We start from the raw sequence: 8,316 nt of genomic DNA on the forward strand, positions 1-8,316 counted from the left end.
TGTAACCCTAAACTTTTCATACGAAACATTTTTCTCTATCCCTACTAGTTTTCGAGATATTTGACTGGATCACTTCAGATGGTCCACCCTGTATATTAGTTTTAAATCACCCTTAAAGTCAAAATAACAAATATAAATGTAAAGTATTGTGTCAATTATTTAACATTACTAATTCGTTAACAAATAACACAAGACGAATGAGTTACTTTAAAATTTAGAGTGGATGTTCTGAGACATGTAAAAAATGTTAAAATTAACATTTTCTTTTTTACTGTGTAGGTATTCGCATCCGCCATTTTCAGTCTCTTCCCCACTCTTTGTTCTCTCTTCAATCTTCTTAGTTTTAACGACGGAGTGGAGAGAGAGAGAGAGAGGGGGGGGGGGGGAGAGAGAGAGAAAGCAAGGATTCGAGGAAAGGAACAAGAGAATGAGAAAAGGACTAAAAATGACGGATGCGAATACCTATATTATAGTGCCTTAGTACTACATCTGCTGTTCTTTTATCTTTATTATTTATTAGACATAACATAAGGTTAAAATGACATCGATATTCATAATCGATTCTAATTAAGATTTAGATCCCGGATATTTCATTAGATACCATTCTTTTGAATAAATAAAACTATAGTATGAGAAAGCTTAATTAACAATCAAAGTGAGATCAAATAATACATTAATATATATTTTTCAAATAAATTGATTTCAGATATAACTGCGCGCCGATAACTTTGAACGCTATCTCTCTCTCTCTGAAATACTAATAATCCTCTCTAAATTAAATTTAAAAATATAAAGAACTTATTGATAAAAATATTTCAATTCTTAAATATTTGAGACTGTCTTAAATTTGAGACAGTCTTAAGATGTTATAAACCAATCAGAGAGTATTAGTCTCTTAAGATGGTCTTAATATAAGAATTATTATCGTTCTCGGATGAAGTTTCTAAACCGCGTAATTTTAATTGCACTTTCAAGTGTACCTTTCAAATATTAAATCAACCGCATTAAATACATAAATGATATATAAATAGCTTTTACGTTTCATGACGATTACTATTTCGCTATTTTATAATATTTGTGACACAAATGGAGAGACGAACGATTTAAAGAATAAATATCCGCGAACTCAAGTAGAGAATAAATCATCATGACATCAATATGATGTTAAAATGACTGCAAATTGATTACTAAAAAGTATTTTTCCATCAGCTACGATTCACTTTAACGTCAATTTGACATTATCGTGACTTATTGTTTTTTTGCTTGGACGATACGATATTCGAAGATGATTCGTCTCGATCACGTTGTAAATTTTTCGATCAGGAATTCCATGAGACGCGCGTTTCAACGGATCACTGGTGTGCAAACATTGCAAATGTCAAATTTTAACGTGATTAACGAATATCACGCGATCAACTTCCGCCAGCGGCCACCCTATAACGGATTTACACCCGTAGCTAACAAATAATATCTATACGATCGCGTTTCAGCGCAGCGATTGCTATCTCCACTTACAAGTGAGTAAAATTGCGAGTAAAATTGAAAACGAAATAAAAAATACCCGCGGAACGTTATATCTGGAATTGCAGCGCCGTTTTGCGGCGTTCGCGTCGCTTTGCGGTAAGTACAGCTGTACAGCTGCCGCGCGATGCATCTCGATTCAGTAAATTTCATGAAATGCGCGCCACTCCCGACAAAATCACTGATGTACACATGCGGAATTTATATCACGTCATTAACGAACATTAAACGTGGGAGCAATTAAAACCATATTTACTCAATCAAAAGCATCGCGATATTCAAATTCGTTTTATATCCGTAATGCGTAACGTCACGTAATAAGTGACCAGAAATTCGAAAATGATATTTACTACGTTTACACGGCACGCTTTACGCCGAAGTTATAACATCGATGTTATGAAACTGGCCAATCACAGCTGTTCCTCTGAAGAATGGAATGACTGTGATTGGTCAGTTTCATAACATCGATGTTATAACTTCGGCGTAAAGCGTGCCGTGTAAACGTAGTTAATGATAACACTACGCAATATGATACAAGTCAAATTAATCATTAATTAAAGCTAATTGCAAAAAACGTAAGACGGTAGGACGTAAGCGATAAATGAATAGATCAAATATAGTAAAGAATTAACGTGAGACAATAACGTAAGCGATAACAAAAATGTTGATTTATTTATTGTTTACGTTTACGTTTTACGGCTTAAGTTTTTCTGATTTATAAAGCGCGATAAAATCGGTCGAAAAACTCTCGAAATTCATTATTACGTATAATAATACATATTGCAAATTCAAATAAAAGGTTATTTCCAATATCAATATATTATGGCCTTCCGTTCTATTAATGTAGGCGTCGCCTCGATACGATCTATGAGAATCAATCAATCGGATCGATAATTACTAATTATTCATAGAGAATGCTCTCGCCGTGACGGTCTGTGATTTGTCACGATTATGTATCAAGAGATGTATAATGCTAGATAATAACGCATTGAATGGCACGTGCCGTCGCGCCAGTCGGTTCAGGCTTGACTCTCAACAGACAAATGACGCCGCAAATGACCTTTGTAAACACAACACCGCATACCAGTAGCGAATTACCGCGAATATCAGTAAATAGTTTATACGCTACGGTCCGTTACACGAACTCGCTTAATCCAATAATTTGTATATCATGTCGTTTGTATTCCGAAAATAATAGATATGAGAAGTGTTCAAAGCACGATACGAGATTAATAATTATAGTATACACTTTTCCATTAAAATAAATGTTATTTTTCTTCTAAATATTAAATCTAATAATTTTCTCTCTTTTTAAATGATATAATTCAACTCAACCATTTATAAAGTTTTCAATCAAAAGAAAATTAAACAATTCGTAGACACGGAGTTAAAGTATATTATCAGAATACATCAAATTGTAATATTCACATTAAGATTTAAATGACAATCTATTAAACTTTCAAAACATTCTCATTCTACGGAAGTTCGTGATACGAAGAAAAAAATGTGCTTCGATAATGTTCGGTAACAATCTATTAATTGAAACTATCTAATCTGAAATGCAAGGAATAAAATATTCGATATATTTTGTTTTATGATTTTCCAGTCAATACGTTTTAGAATTTTGAAGTCAATGGTTGACATGTGGCTTTCGAATTTGTTTAGGGACTACATCGCGCGGCGCGGCGTAACGGCGTATAACAACGTCACAGCCACAGCTGACGTGTAGGGATGGGCAATGTACAAGAAATGCATCGATTCTATAATCGATTATGATCCGATCCGATTTTTAATTCACCGATTCATCGTAGAAGAAAACATCGATGTTGTAAACTCGATGATTTAAGAAAAAAACTAATTACTAAATTTTATTTCTTTTTATTAAAATTTTTAGAAATATATTGAATTATAATTTTTAAAATTATTTTTATCACAAAATAAAAGAAGAAATAGAGTACAATTTTATGTACCTCCATAGAAAAAAAAATTTACTTGTTTCAAGTAAACACATTTTCTTGAACTGTAATTTATTGATTGAAAGAATTAATTACTTGCCACAATAAATTTGTTTTTTGTTCCAATAAAATATTATCCTGAAGCAAATAATTTATCAATGAAGAAAATATTTTATTCTAATAAAAACACAATTACTTGTCAGTAGAAAATTGTTTTATTAAATCTAATAAATGTCATTACTTGAATCTAATTGTTGTTAATAAGAGAACATTTTTCTTAAATTTATGACATGAGTATTAGAAATCGTACATTGATTATTTTTTTTTATAAAATATAATTTTTATTTCAGAAAGCAATTTCTTGGTTATCAAAAATATTTACTGGTAACGAGAAAATTGTTTCATAAATTAATTAAACACCTGCTAGGGACTGCCTCTCCAGTTTCTAATAAATCTAGGACTCTAGGGTAGTTATATCTTTGGGTAGATCAATGAGAGCCAACCATAATCTATGTCATTAAAAAAAAGATCGACGTACTGATTAATCGAATTCTGAAATATCGAATCAAGCATCGATTATTGAGCGGGAAAAAACATCGATTTTTGTATAATCGATAAAGCCTCGCCCATCCCTAGCTGACAGCATTATCATTCGCATTCGTGCGCCGACACTCAATCGAGTCACGAGGCGGCGCGGCAGCGGCGTATCGCTAGAGCACTGGCTGCGTTCAGCAGAGAAAGCAACTTTGCAACTGTTGTAAAATTCTTCAATATGATTGGTTTATACATTTAGATCTATAAGGAACCAAAAGCAAAAACCATACCTATAACATAGGTATTCGCATCCGCCATTTTTAGTCCTTTCTCCACTCTTTGTTCTTTCTTCAATCTTCTTAGGCTGCGTTCCACTTGCTTCTTCCAAATGCTCCAAACGCTACGCTCCGATTGATCCATTACTATTTCGAATGCTACAATTGTTATGTGAACGCTCCAACCAATCCACCTCCCGAGGTAAGGCAGTTGGAGCGAAGTGGGAGCAAAAACGATGACGTATTGATGACGTAATCAGAGTTGCTGGGAGTGTTCCGAAGCATCAAATGGACCAGCCATGTCAGTGCTATAAATGCTCTGTAGCGTTTGAAGCGCTAAGTGGAGCCTAAAGGCTGCAGCACACACTCTTGCATAACGCATAATGCATAGTGCATAAAGGAATCGACCAATCAAAATTCTTTTTTCCCATGGAATGGGAGAAAAGGAAAGATTCTGATTAGTTGATTCGCTTATGCACTATGCATTATGCGTTATGCAAGAGTGTGTGCTACGGCCTTTAGTTTAGCGGCGAAATGGAGAGAGAGCAAGGGATTGAGGAAAGGAGCAAGAGAGTGGGAAAAGGACGAAAAATGGCGGATGCGAATATTATAGTGCCTTAGTATCGCTTGCGTCGTATTATCTCTCGAAACGTGTACACAATAGGGCCGCGGTCTGATTCACGCTCACAACGTTTAAAAATCATTTCATCTTTGTTGTTTGTCAAATGTTAAAGACGTTAAAACGATGCTCATGAGCGTTGTCAGCGTAAATCGGACCATGGCCTAGGTATGACGAAATTCCAAACGCGATTATTTTATACCAATACTTAAAGTGCTGCCGTACAATAGTACTTGGATATGTTGGCGATAATTCCGTATATTTCTCGATTTTCTCTCTGCTTTGAACTCGCTCATTTATTGTTTAATACGAACATCGTTATAGATTTAGATGTTCTTAAATCTATATTATATAAAAAAATCGATACGTAATATACGTAATGTATACCACGGTCTTTTCGTGTAGGGGAATCCTTACAGAAATTTAATACTATCGAACAATCAATGTCAATAAGTGGTTATCGATTAAAACAGAAAGTTTTATTTAAAGGCATACACCATAACGCAAGATGTTCTTCGCTAGAATTTTATATTTCTATCAATTAACAATGAAATAAACATTTTGGCCTCAAATTAGGCCTTCTTCAGTATTAATATTAATCTTCATAAGTTTAGAATTTTATACATGTTTATCTAAAAAGCGCAATATTAAGTTGTTTCCCGTTTTACAGAGTAACATTAATTCTACGCAACCGTTCGTTATATTCGTTACAATCATGTTATAATAAAATTTAAAGTAGTCAGCAATTAATTAGTCATGTGCTCCAGAAGAATTTGTCCATTACAAATAATTCACATTTTCAACTCATTCTTGCTATTGCCCACATAATTTCCTGATTCTAATAATCATAATATGTTATTCAATAATTTCTCTTAACGCTACTACTAATTAATACCAATGTAATAACCAATGTAATACCTGTGCTGTAATATAGTCCATGGACGAAAATTAAGACGCCGATCACTTGCTTAAAACAGTTCAACTAGTGAAAACGCTATGCTCAATTCTCATGACTGACAGTTTATATACAGAATTTGTAAAGAATGCCCAAGAGAGGGTAACAAAGAATTATGTAAGAGAGAGAGAAGTTATGTTTAATAACGAAAATTAAAAAGATTCTGGTAATCTTTCTGTTTCATTTTATTTGTTTATTCCATTAATTTGTTTCTTGATGTAAATCATCTCAGATGTGAGTCTTTTTTGGAACCTTGGCTCTGTGTCTAATATTTGAATATTATCCCAGTTTAATTTGTGCCCATATTCAAGCTGATGCTGAGATACCACTGAATGCAAATCCTTTGATTTTTTAATATTCGCTTTATGTTCTTTTATTCTTGTTTTTACTTTTCTTTTAATTTGCCCCACATATGAAAAGTTACATTCTAGACAGTTTATTTTATATACGATATTACATTGATCCATTTCGTCTAATTTGTCTTTACCTAGTTTAATAATTGAATTTAAAGTGTTCTCATAGGTTTGTAAGCTACTTAAAAATTTTTTTTCCGCGATATTTTTAAATTTTTCTAAAATTCTTCCAATATATGGTATTGTAAAATATTTTTTTAAATTATCATCATTAGAATCATTATTATCCATAGAATTATTTGCATACAAATTATTTTTTCTCGATAACTTTTTAATTCTACTATTGATTGTGGAAAAAATTATATCCAGAGGATAACTATTATGAAGTAAAACGTTTATCATCGATTCAATATTTTTACTATGATATTCTGGATGAGACAAAAATAGAATTCTATCTAGCTGCTCGATTATAACTCCTCTTTTGTATTGTATTGGGTGGTTGGATTTGATTTATAATTTAAGTGCCGCCCTGAATTCGTGAGTTTTTTGTAATTGTCAAATTTAATATGCTCTTCCTCTATCTTCAAGGTTACATCAAGAAAATTAACAGTCCCATCATTATTGTGTTCAACTTTAAATCTCAACTTGTTATGATAAGAATTAAAACTTTCTAGTGTATCATTAATCCTTATAGGTACCTATTGCAAGTAAAATATCATCTACATAGCGATAATACATTGGAATATCAATATTTAATTTAGAAAGAATGTTTTCTTCCAAATCTTGAATTACTAAATTTGCCAAAATAGGTGACAATGGAGATCCCATGGGCATACCGAAGATTTGTTTGAAATATTGATCGTCAAATTTAAAATAGGTTGAGTTGAAAATCATAGAAATGGCCTTTAAAAATTCTTGCTTTGGAATGCTTGTATTCATTAATATAAAGTTCCATTGTTTTTTTATGCTTTCTAGTACCAAGTTTTCCGGAATGTTCATGTACATTGATACAATATCGAATAATACCATTTTATAATCCGAATCTATAAGTGTCATACCATTTAATTTGTTCACCAACTCAAAGCTATTTTTTATATAACTAAATCCTTTTTTTAAGCTTTTGTCAATGATATTTTTGAGATAAGTAGCTAGCGGATACAATGGGCTGTTGATGCAACTAACAATTATTCTCAGAGGATTGCCTTTTTTGTGGATCTTCGATATCCCATACGATCTCGGCACCGTACTATCAGTAACATTTAATTTTTTATACGACGCCTGATCTATATATTTCATGTTCTTCCACCTGGTCAACAATATATGTGTTTGATTTGTCATCGGACCTTTATTATCATTGTCGTCGGATCTTTATTAATGTTAATGTATGTATTGCTGTCAGATAACATTAAATGCATTTTTTCATTGTAATCGGTTAAATTCATTACAATAGTCGAATTCCCTTTGTCGGCTCGTATCTGGATGTTCATCCACAAACCGTTTAACTTCTTTCATTCCTTTTTTTAGTGTATTATTATCTATATATTCAAGACCAAATTGTTTTGTGTGATCTTTAATGCAATTTAATGCAATAATAGAATCGTTTCTTATAGAGTTTCTAGTATAGTCATCTAGTTTATTAATGTTATACTCTATGTGTTTTATAAATCAATAATTATATTCTCATTCTTTATAGTATTGTTTGATAAGTTAAATTTTTGTCCAAGTTGTAAAACTATTTTTACATTTTCTGGTAACAACGTTACTTAGATTAATTATCCAATCATCGTTAATATTATTTAATTTAAATTTATCCTCAAATTTCAATGGACTAACATTAATATGAAAAATTGTTCCCGAATTTGATGTGCTAATATCTTGAGTTGAAATTTTCTTAATATTTGAAGGAATGAATTCGGAGTTAATATTTTTAGAATTCGACCATAGTAAATTGAATTCAATAGGTTTTTAATATTTTCCTTTTTTTTTGTCGAGCTGTACACTGTTATAGAAATGTTCTTAAATTTCATTAACTTTTAAGTTACATAATTGAATTTAATTTGAATTTAATTTCATGACATTACATTAAATTTAATGTATTTGTAAT

Source organism: Trachymyrmex cornetzi, unplaced genomic scaffold, assembly GCF_001594075.2.
Source record: "Trachymyrmex cornetzi isolate Tcor2-1 unplaced genomic scaffold, Tcor1.1 scaffold279, whole genome shotgun sequence".
In the NCBI taxonomy this organism is placed as follows: domain Eukaryota; kingdom Metazoa; phylum Arthropoda; class Insecta; order Hymenoptera; family Formicidae; genus Trachymyrmex; species Trachymyrmex cornetzi.